We start from the raw sequence: 12,495 nt of genomic DNA on the forward strand, positions 1-12,495 counted from the left end.
GTGCTTGTTTTCATGGAATAGAGAAGTCTTAGGTGGCTGTTTCATGTGTATCAATTCTTTTAGTGGTTTCTGGTGTGAGAAGCATGCCGGTGGTTGCTATAGGCAGAGCCGCCAGGTCCCGATACAAGGCAGCTTCCTGGACAGGGATATGTTGGCCTAACCCAAACCATCTCCACAGCTGATCAACCAAGGACTTTAGAAAGATCAGTCTCTACCTCATATTATTATATAATTTTTTTTGTCATATCATTTCATTGAAGGAGATTCATGTTACTTTATAGGAGTGCTAAGAAGATTAGTTTTTATAAAAAAGTAAAAATTGAGGAGGAAGCTGTCTCATCTAGCTCAGCATTATTATGACCTATTATTTTATTTGTTAAATAATTTTTATTGTGCTTTAAGTGAAAGTTTACAAATCAAGTCAGTCTCTCACACAAAAACCCATATACACCTTGCTAAAAAAAAAAAAAATTTCACACTCCCAGTTACTCTTCCCCTAATGAGACAGCCCGCTCTCTCCTTCCACTCTCTCTTTTTGTGTCCATTTCGCCAGCTTCTAACTGCCTCCACCCTCTCATCTCCCACCTAGGCAGGAGATGCCAACATAGTCTCAAGTGTCCATCTGATCCAAGAAGCTCATTCCTCACCAGCATCCCTCTCCAACCCATTGTCCAGTCCAATCCATGTCTGAAGAGTTGGCTTCAGGAATGGTTCCTCTCCTGGGCCAGCAGAAGGTCTGGGGACCATGACCACCGGGGTCTCTCTAGTCTCAGTCAGACCATGAAGTCTGATCTTATGAGAGTTTGGGGTCTGCATCCCACTGCTCTCCTGCTCCCTCAGGGGTTCTCCATTGTGTTCCCTGTCAAGGCAGTCTTTGGTTGTAGCCGGGCACCATCTAGTTCTTCTGGTCTCAGGATGATGTAGTCGCTGGTTCTTGTGGCCCTTTCTGTCTCTTGGGGTCGTAATCACCTTGTGTCCTTGGTGTTCTTCATTCCCCTTTGATCCAGGTGGGTTGAGACCAATTGATGCATCTTAGATGGCTGCTTGCTAGCATTTAAGACCCCAGATGCCACTCTTCAAAGTGGGATGTAGAATGTTTTCTTAATAGATTTTATTATGCCAATTGACTTAGTTGTCCCCTGAAACCATGGTCCCCAGACCCCTGCCCGTGCTACGCTGGCCTTCAAAGCATTCGGTTTATTCAGGAAACTTCTTTGCTTTTGGTTTAGTCCAATTGTGCTGACCTCCCCTGTATTGTGTGCTGTCTTTCCCTTCACCTAAAGTAGGTAGTTTTTATTTACTGTCTAATTAGTGAATACCCCCTCCCACTCTCCATCCCTCCCCCTTCTCGTAACCACAAAAGAATGTTTTCTTCTCAGTTTAAACTGTTTCTCAAGTTCTTATGCTAGTGGTCTTATACAATATTTGTCCTTCTGCAACTGAGTAATTTCACTGAGCATAATGCCTTCCAGGTTCCTCCATATTATGAAATGTTTCACAGATTCCTCACTGTTCTTTATCGATGTGTAGTATTACATTGTGTGAATATACCATAATTTATTTATCCATTAATCTGTTGATGGGCACCTTGGTTGCTTCCATCATTTTGCTGTTGTAAACAGTACTGCAATAAACATGGGTGTGCATATACCTGTTCGTGTAAAGGCTCTTATTTCTCTAGGATATATTCCAAGGAGTGGGATTGCTGGATCATATGGTAGTTCTATTTCTAGTCTTTTTAAGGAAGCGCCAAATTGATTTCCAAAGTGGTTGTACCATTTTACATTCCCGTCAGCAGTGTATAAGTATTCCAACCTTTCCACAGCCTCTCCAACATTTATTATTTTGTGTGTTTTGGATTAATGCCAGACTTGTTGGAGTGAGATGAAATCTCATGGTAGTTTTGATCTGCTTTTCTCTTAATGGCTAATGATTGTGAACATTTCCTCATATATCTGTTAGCTACCTGAATGTCTTCTTTAGTGAAGTGTCTATTCATATCTTTTGCCCATTTTTTAATTGGGTTATTTGTCTTTTTGCAGTATCATGTAGATTTTAGAGATTAGGTGCTGATCAGAAATGTCATAGCTAAAAACTTTTTCCCGGTCTGTAGGTAGTCTTTTTACTCTTTTGGTAAAGTCTTTGGATGAGCATAGGTGTTTGATTTTTAGGAGCTCCCAGTGTCTGTCAGTTTGTTGTACTGTGGGGGCTTGTGTGTTGCTGTGATGCTGGAAGCTATGCCACCGGTATTCAGATACCAGCAGGGTCACCCATGGAGGACAGGTTTCAGACTAGGAAGAAGGACCCAGCAGTCTAGTTCGGAAAAGCATTAGCCAGTGAAAACCTTATGAATAGCAGCAGAGCATTGTCTGATATAGTGCTGGAAGATGAGCCCCCCAGGTTGGAAGGCACTCAGAAGATGATTGGGGAAGAGCTGCTTCCTCAAAGTATAGTCGACCTTGTGATGTGGATGCAGTAAAGCTTTTGGGACCTTGATTTTGCTGATGTGGCATGACTCAAAATGAGAAGAAACAGCTGCAAACATCCATTAATAATTGGAACCTGGAATGTACAAAGTATGAATCTAGGAAAATTGGAAATGGTCAAAAATGAAATGGAACGCATAAACATTGATATCCTAGGCATTAGTGAGCTAAAATGGACTGGTATTGGCCATTTTGAATCAGACAATCATATAGTCTACTATGCTGGGAATGACAACTCGAAGAGAAATGGTGTTGCATTCATCGTCAAAAAGAACATTTCAAGATCTATCCTGAAGTACAATGCTGTCCGTGATAGGATAATATCCATACGCCTACAAGGAAGACCATTTAATACGACTATTATTCCAATTTACACACCAACCACTAGGGCTACAGATGAAGAAATAGAAGATTTTTATCAGCTGCTGCAGTCTGAAATTGATCAAACATGCAATCAAGATGCATTGATAATTACTGGCAATTGGAATGCAAAAGTTGGAAACTAAGAAGAAGGATCAGTAGTTGGAAAATATGGCCTTGGTGATAGAAACAATGCCGGAGATCGAATGATAGAATTTTGCAAGACCAACGACTTCTTCATTGCAAATACCTTCTTTCACCAACATAAACGGCAACTATACACATGGACCTCACCAGATGGAGCACACAGAAATCAAATTGACTACCTCTGTGGAAAGAGATGATGGAAAAGCTCGATATCATCAGTCAGAACAAGGCCAGGGCCAGCTGTGGAACAGACCATCAATTGCTTATATGCAAGTTAAAGCTGAAACTGAAGAAAATCAGAGCAAGTCCACGAAAGCCAAAATATGACTGAAGGAAGAAGTTCAAGCTGCTCTGAAGACATTGGCAAAAACAAGGCTCCAGGAGTTGATGGAATATCAATTGAGATGTTTCAACAGATGCAATGCTGGAGGTGCTCACTCGTCTATGCCAAGAAATATGGAAGACAGCTTCCTGGCCAACTGATGGGAAGAGATCCATATTTATGCCTATTCCCAAGAAAGGTGATCCAGCCGAATGTGGAAATTATAGAACAATATCCTTAATATCACACACAAGCAAAATTCTGCTGAAGATCATTCAAAAATGGCTGCAGCGCTGTATCAACAGGGAACAGCCAGAAATTCAGGCTGGTTTCAGAAGAGGACGTGGAACCAGGGATATCATTGCTGATGTCAGAAGGATCCTGTGTTTTATTGATTATGCAAAGGCATTTGACTTTGTGGATCATAACAAACTATGGATAACACTGTGAAGGACGGGAATTCCAGAACACTTAATTGTGCTCATGAGGAACCTTTACATTGATCAAGAGGCAGTTGTTCGGACAGAACAAGGGGATACTGATTGGTTTAAAGTCAGGAACGGTGTGTGTCAGGGTTGTATTCTTTCCCCATACCTATTTAATCTGTACGCTGAACAAATAATACAAGAGGCTGGACTATATGAAGAAGAACAGGATATCAAGTTTGGAGGAAGACTCATTAACAACCTGCGTTATGCAGATGACACAACCTTGCTTGCTGAAAGTGAAGAGGACTTGAAGCACTTACTGATGAAGATCGAAGACCACAGCCTTCAGTATGGATTGCACCTCAACATAAAAAAAAATTTTTTTTAAATCCTCACAACTGGATCAATGAGCAAGATCATGATAAATGGAAAAAAAGTTTGAAGTTGTGAAGGATTTCATTTTGCTTGGATTCACAATCAACAGCCATGGAAACAGCACCCAAGAAATCAAAAGACGCATTGCATTGGGCAAATCTGCTGCAAAGGACCTCTTCAAAGTGTTGAAGAGCAAAGATGTCACCCTGAAGACTAAGGTGCGCCTGACTCAAGCCATGGTATTTTCAATCACATCATATGTATGTGAAAGCTGGACAATGAATAAGGAAAACCGAAGAAGAGTTGACGTCTTTGAATTATGGTGTTGGTGAAGGATATTGAATATACCATGGACTGCCAAAAGAACGAACAAATCTGTGTTAGAAGAAGTACAACCAGAATGTTCCTTAGAAACAAGGATTGCGAGACTGCGTTTTACATACTTTGGACATGTTGTCAGGAGGGATCAGTCCCTGGAAAAGGACATCATGTTTGGCAGGGTACAGGGTCAGTGGAAAAGAGGAAGACCCTCAACGAGGTGGATTGACACAGTGGGTGCAACAATGAGCTCAAGCATAACAACGATTGTAAGGATGACGCAGGACTGGGCAGTTTTTCGTTGTGTTGTGCATAGGGTTGCTATGAGTTGGAACTGACTCGACAGCACCTGACAACAACAACAACAGCTATCTAGTTTTTCTTCAGCATTCTTTATAATGTCTTGTATACTGTTTATGCCATGTATTAGGGCTCCTAACATTGTCCCTATTTTTTCTTCCATGATCTTTATCGTTTTAGATTTTATATTTAGGTCTTTGATCCATTTTGAGTTAGTTTTTGTGCATGGAGTGAGGTATGGGTCTTGTTTCATTTTTTTGCAGATGGATATCCAGTTACGCCAGCACCATTTGTTAAAAAGGCTCTCTTTTCCCCATTTAACTGTTTCAGGACCTTTGTCAAATAACATCTGCTCATATGTGGATAGCTTTATGTCTGGATTCTCAATTCTGTTTCATTGGTCTATGTATCTGTTGTTGTACCAGTACGAAGCTGTTTCGACGACTGTGGCTGTATAATAGGTTCTAAAATCAGGTGGAGTAAGGCCTCCCACTTTGTTCTTCTTTTTCAGTAATACTTATCTGGGGCCTCTTTCCCTTCCATATGGGGTTGGTGATTTGTTTCTCCATCTCATTTAAGAATGTCATTGGAATTTGGATCAGAATTGCATTAAATCTACAGATCGCTTTTGCTAGAATAGATGTTTTTACAATGTTAAGTCTTCTTATCCATGAGCAAGGTATGTTTTTCCACTTATGTAGGTCTCTTTTGGTTTCTTGCAGAAGCGTTTTGTAGTTCTCTTTGTATAAGTCTTTTACATCCCTGGTAAGATTTTTTCCTAAGTATTTTATCTTCTTGGGGGCTACTCTAAATGGCATTGATTTGGTGATTTCCTCTTCGATGTTCTTTTTGTTGGTGTAGAGGAATCCAAGTGATTTTTGTATGTTTATCTTGTATTCCGATACTCTGCTGAACTCTTCTATTAATTTCAGTAGTTTTCTGGAGGATTCCTTAGGGTTTTCTGTGTATAAGATCAATGACCTATTATTTTTATCTAAATAAAGTTGTATCTCTTCATAGCCTCAGATCCTTGACAGTAGGCCAGTTTGTAAATATGATGGAGTGGTTATAATATGAAGTGATAGTGTGATGCTTGTTGCAGTGTTGGGAGTTAGTTAAATAGTCCCGAATGAGAGAACAAGTCCTGGTGGTCAAGGAGTGGGAGAGGCTGAGCAGCCTTGGACTCTTCGCCTTCACATTCATTCTAGTGCCTTAGGGCTGGTGGACAGTGCTACCAAGTGTTTTTTGAGTTACTGCATTAAAAAAAAAAAAAAAGTTTCTGTGGTCAGATAAGGGGTCCCTGGGTGGTGAAAATGCTAATCATGCATTTCCAAAAAACCAGTCTTTAAAAACTCTATGAAGTGCAGTTCTACCCTGACACAAGTGGGGTCACTCTGAATTGGAATTGACTCAATGGCAACTGGTTAGTATTCAAATAAGTTCAGGGGACACTACTTACTCTGTTCCTCCTCTTGGAAGTTCTCAATGTATGTTAACTTATGAAAGGTGCTGAACATTTCTGCAGTAAATAAAATATGTTTATGTAACTTCATTAGCCCCAGACTCACTGGAACATGGAACCCTTTTTCCCTACTAAGCCATGGTAGTAGGTAGGGTACAATCAGAGAAGCAGAACCATTCAGAGATCATATGTATGATTTGCTATAGGGAAGTGACCTTACACAATTGTGGAAACTGGTTAAGCTGTCTCTCTAAGGCTTTCGTCTTTGCACCTGGTGCTTAAAGTCTACAGGACAGGCAGTGAGGAAGGACAGATTGATATAAAGTAGGGGAGATCAAGAAAAAGCTAGAACCCATAAGCACTAAATAGAGCCTCACAAGGATGGACTGACACCCATTTCAGGTTTTGCTGCCTCTGGCCTTTGTGGTGTGGGTGTCCTTCAGAAGTTGGCGGTTTGTCATGACACTAAGCACACATACCTGGTCCAGAAGTCTGGTGTCTTAGACTATGTTCTCTAGAGAAGCAAAACCAAGGATCCTTATAGTTTTCATTCCAACAAAACTGTAGAAAAGTATGAAACATGCAGTCACCCAGAGCCTCACCTCTCACCAATACCTGATCTCTTGGTGATGATATTTTGTGTATTTCTATTGCCACCTCATGCCTTGGATTAGCAGTGCCCTCTTTACTTCTTGAGACAGAGTCATCAACATCTTTAAGACTAACCAGACTTGAGAACCAATTTAGAAAATGCATCCTTACAATTTTGTTTCTCTAGAACCACTCTCGGTACCAAGTGTCTTAGACTGGGTTCTCTAGAGAAGCAAAACTATTGAGATATATACATATATGCATGTGTGTGTATTTATGCATGTGTGTGTATATATATACACACATGCATATATATGTATACAGAGAGAGAGAGGCAGTCCTCTGGCTCATAGGCTGCAGAAGCTGATGAATCCCGATATCAGCAAGTAGGCAGGTAGCTCAAGTCCCAAGAACTGGATGGAGTTCAGCTCTTAAGTCAGATGCAAGATCTAGAGCAAGCAAGAGCTCGCGAACGTTGCTGGAAAGTCCACATATATTGGATGCAGGCCACACCCCCAAGGAAATTCCCTTTCAACTGATTGACTGCTTATAGCAGATCTTATCGCGGAGGTGATTACGTTATATGAGATCCCATTATGGAGGTGATTACATCATTACATAGCTGCCAAGCTACATTATAACTGACAAACCACTGAGAATCATGGCCCAGCCAAGTTGACACACAACCTTAACCATTACATGTGGGAAGCTGAAGGAGGATCCTGGGGAGGGTAAAGTAATGGTAGGCCTGGCTGCCGTAGTTCAGTGAGTCAGCAGATTAGTGGCAATGTGTATAAGCTTCGAGATAGCTGCTGCTTCATTCTGCCCTCCAAATCTCCCCCAAGAATCTCTGTGGTCTACCCTAATGGGAAACATACAGGAAAAGGGATTCTTGGTTATGTGCATCAGCCTAGTCAAGATGACACATTACAAAGCCACCACAGACCACCCCTTAACAACCTGGCACACATATATATCTACTTAAACCACCCTAATCTCCAAATAAAGACAATACGTAGACAGGTTTCTACCTAACACAATACAGTTATCTTGAATACTACCAAAAACATGCTAATCCTTTCCCCAGAAGAGGATACAAAATTCCCTTTTTTTTTTGCATTTGGGGAATATTCATTCTTATTCTAACTAGTTTATACCCCCCCCTTTTGGATAGCCTATAGCTTAAATAATGAGTTATAAAATTGACTACTATTAGCACATTTTGTCTTAGATGATAAAGGGATGAGAAAAGGGAATAAAACAAATATTTGCTTAACATGTATAAAAACATTCATATCAAAATAAATAAGAAATGCTCATAATTATTATAGTTCTTGTTTATGCATACAGTTTTAGCTGGTATTTATACCTACCTTCTTCACTACCTATTCCATATTCCCTTTGCTCACTCAGCAACCACCTCAATTTATTTATTGCCTAGAGGGGTGACCCAAACCTTCATTCTTAAAGGGCCTAGGCCTTTGGCAGTCCTTCCTGAATTGGGTTCTTGTAGCTTTTTATTAAGTATTAAGAGGTGTCCTAGAAGCTTTAATGCATTTCAAACATAATTCTCCTTCCCCCATTGTATAGTAGCAACTTGTTTCCCTCTAGGTAATCAGGATTAGCCCTACCAGCACCATAACCCTCTTCTTCCATATTGGGGCTAAGTGTTGATCTCTGGTATTGACAGATTGAGCACTCAGCAGTAGTCATAGTCATGTCGGCTTTGGTGAGTGGAAATTCATGTTGCTGAGCCTTTTCACAGCCTGTATTCCTGGGCAATGACAGGAGTGGCTACAGAAGGAGCCTTACTGATATCCACAAAACTGGTCATCCTATATTCCTGATTGTTAAAATTCTCCTTTAATGAGATCACCCTTTGATGAGCATTTACATGAGATACAAATATCTTCACATTCTACGCCCACTCAGAGAAGCCTATACACATATCTCTTTCTCAGACCTTGTTCTCATCTATTTTCCAAGTGTGTTCCTTCCAAGTCCCTTACCATTCAGCTGCACCATTAGCAACTATAGCCTGTGGATCATTGTAGACCTCTGGCCATCTCTCTTTTCAGGCAAGATGAACAACCAGATGCACTGCTCAAAGTTCTGCTCACAGGGAAGATTTTCATTCACCATCATCCTTCAGGGCTTTTACAGAGTGGGGCTGTAGTGATTCAGCTGTCCACTTTCAATGGTGCCTGCATGTTACACAGAACCATCTGTAAACCTAGTCTGAATCTACAGGTCATAGGGGACTCCCCATGAAGTCATACATGCAGGTTGAGCTAAAGAAAGACCATGGGCACCTGGGCCTGATTTCTTATATGCCACTTCTGTTTGATGTTGGAGTGCTGCTGCACATGCCCAACATTATGACTTGGTGGTTCGTACAATACCTAGTTCATTATAATGAACTCAGATAACATGGTAATTTGATGGACCATGGTCAAGCTTTCAGTCTTTACTAAGGCCTAGTGTTGTTGTTGTTAGATGCTGTCAAGTTGATCCCAAATCATAGCAGCCCTGTGTACAAAAGAATGAAACACTGCCTGGTCTTACGCCATCCTCACAGTCATTGCTATGTTTGAGCCTATTGTCACAGGTGCTGTGTCAGTCCATCTCATTGAAGATCTTCCTCTTTTTTACTGACGCCCTATTTTACCAAGTTTTATGTCTTTTTCCAGGGACTGGTCCCCCCTGATAACGTGTCCCAAGTAAGTGAGACAAAGTCTTGCCATCCTAGCTTCTAAGGAGCATTCTAAGACAGATTTGTTCATTCTTCTGGCAATCCATGGTATATTCAATGTTCTTCGCCAACACCACAGTTCAAAGGCATCAATTCTTCAGTATTCCTTATTCATTATTCAGCTTTTGCATGCATACAAGGTGAATGAAAATACCATGGCTTGGGTCAGGCGCACCTTAGTCCTAAAGGTAACATCTTTGCTCTTGCAAACCAAAAGTGGTTTCTTAAAAGGAGAGCAGTTATCCGCATAGGATATCATATGTTTGCTCAAAAAATCTTAGAGTTTGCACCATGATTCACCTGTGGGTCCGGTCAGAGATTCCAAACAGCAAGTCTGCCTGCCACTGACACCCTTTGACATTTGAATGTTTTACCAGTGTGTGTAGAGTAGCTGCTACTTCCTGCTAAATAGGTATAATCAATATAATATAATAAATATAATGAGCCAATGTGCTTTCCTTTGAAAAGGAAAGGTAATTAAAGTTGCGGAGAACTAGATAATGACATAGGGCTGGAGAGTTTATATATCTCTGGCATAGGACATTGAAGGTGTACTTGCCAGCTGAAAGCAACATGCTCTCATGAACTTTAATACAGAAATACAGGGGAAAGAGAACATTACCAAATTAATAGCTATATACCAGGTACTAGGGGATATGTTGACTTGCTCCAGCAAAGAAACTACATCTGAAATGGCAGCTACAATTGAAATCACCACTTGATTAAGTTTACAGTAATCTGCTGTCCTTCTTAAAGACATATTTTTCTTCTGCACAGGCCAGAAGAATGAAGATGATAGGATTCACCACATTTGCCTCTTTAATAGTGGTGAATCTCTACAATCCTTATAAACAAACAAACAAAAAACCAAACCAAACCCGTTGCAATCAAGTTGACTCTGATTCATAATGACCCTATAGGAGAGAGTAGAACTTCCCTGTAGGGCTTCCAAGGAGCACCTGGTGGAATCAAACTGCTGACCTTTTGGATAGCAGCTATAGCTCTTAACCACTATGCCAACAGGGATTGTGGAAACCCTGGCGGCGTAGTGGTTAAGAGACAATTCCCCTAGGAATGCAATATTGCTCTGGGTTTACTATTTTTGTAAGTAGAGGCAATTCTAGTGGCTTCTACGTGGCCTTTCCTACCATAATAGCCTTCACACTACAGGATAAGGAACTGAAATTGGAATCCTGCCAGTTCATCAGTATGTCTGTTTTAATGATGCTTCCCGGACCTGAGGAACTAACCACAGGATGAGTTAAGAGGTACTCTGAATTCACTGTAAAATGGACATGAACCAAAATTCATGATGACCTGACCTCAGTAAGGCACTACTCTGACTGCAGAACACAGCGATATTTTGGATCACCTGGAATTAGTGTCAGTTTAGAGCCATTGTCCAGTACTTCTGAAAAACTTGATTATTTCCCTTCCCTCAAAGCAGTAAATGGTTGCATATCTCCTTGGAGAAGACTAGGAGAAAGACTAACAGTATACATTTTTGATAGTAAAGCGGGGTCCTTCCTCAAGGGACTCAGCCTTCCCTTCATTCATAGGGCTCTCAGACTGTGGAAAGTCTCAGTTCTGGGAATTGACTGAGGGGTAATGACACTTTCATTTGGTGATTCTGGTAATACTTCTGTTTGGTAGATCGAGAACTTTTCTATTTATAACAATAAGATTTTAGTAGCCTGCCTATCTATTTCAGCTCCCAGTACAATTTCTGACCTACAGAGAACAGTTACCCCAGAGCTCTTCAAAGATGCAGAGGATCCTTCAAAAGCTTATTTTTTCACAGTCATGTTGATAGGCATGTCCTGTCCTCTGGATCCTTCCAGGGCTGTTAGCAGGTGTAACATGTAAATCCACTCTAATCTTCCAATCTTCCTAACCTTTTAAATACTTTACAGTATACCAAGGAAAGTCTGGCATTTCAACTTCATTGCGTATGGGCTACCTTTGGGTCCATATTTTAGTCAACCAACCACGGAAACTGTTAGAGCTATTTCTAGCCTCTCAATCTAAAACACCCCCACGTGTCTGTCAGTTTGTCGTACCGTGGGGGCTTGCATGTTGCTGTGATACGGGAAGCTATGCCACCGGTATTCAGACACCAGCAGGGTCACCCATGGAGGACAAGTTTCAGCTGAGCTTCCAGACTAAGACGGACTAGGAAGAAGGACCTGGCAGTCTACTTCTGAAAAGCATTAGCCAGTGAAAACCTTATGAATAGCAGTGGAACATTGTCTGATATAATGCTGAAAGATGAGCCCCACAGGTTGGAAGGCACTCAAAAGATGACTGGGGAAGAGCTGCCTCATCAAAGTAGAGTTGACCTTAATGACATGGATGGAGTAAAGCTTTCGGGACCTTCATTTGATGATGTGGCATGACTCAACATGAGAAGAAACAGATGCAAACATCCATTAATAATCAGAGCCTGGAATGTACAAAGTATGAATCTAGGAAAATTGGAAATGGTCAAAAATGAAATAGAACGCATAGACATCGATATCCTAGGCATTACTGAGCCGAGATGGACTGGTATTGGCCATTTTGAATTGGACAATCATATAGTCGACTATGCTGAGAATGAAAACTCGAAGAGGAATGGTGTCGCATTCATCGTTAAAAAGAATGTTTCAAGATCTACCCTGAAGTACAACGCTGCCCATGATAGGATAATATCTATACGCCTACAAGGAAGACTAGTTAATATGACTATTATTCAAATTTATGCACCAACCAATAGGGCCACAGATGAAGAAATAGAAGATTTTTATCAGCTGCTGCAGTCTGAAATCGATCAAACATGCAATCAAGATGCATTGATAATTACTGGCAATTGGAATGCGAAAGTTGGAAACTAAGAAGAAGGATCAGTAGTTGGAAAATATGGCCTTGGTGATAGAAACAATAAATAAAAATAATTTTAGAAACAATACCAGAGA

The 12,495-nt window shown here is 40.8% G+C and overlaps 1 protein-coding gene across 4 annotated transcripts in view; it reads left to right on the plus strand.

Moving 5' to 3' along the window:
* Positions 1 to 12,495, plus strand: part of PTPRN2 (protein tyrosine phosphatase receptor type N2) — a 1,957,978-nt gene that overhangs the window by 551,773 nt on the left and 1,393,710 nt on the right. The gene's annotated exons all lie outside the window — the stretch shown is intronic.

This window comes from Elephas maximus, chromosome 20, assembly GCF_024166365.1.
Source record: "Elephas maximus indicus isolate mEleMax1 chromosome 20, mEleMax1 primary haplotype, whole genome shotgun sequence".
In the NCBI taxonomy this organism is placed as follows: Eukaryota; Metazoa; Chordata; class Mammalia; order Proboscidea; family Elephantidae; genus Elephas; species Elephas maximus.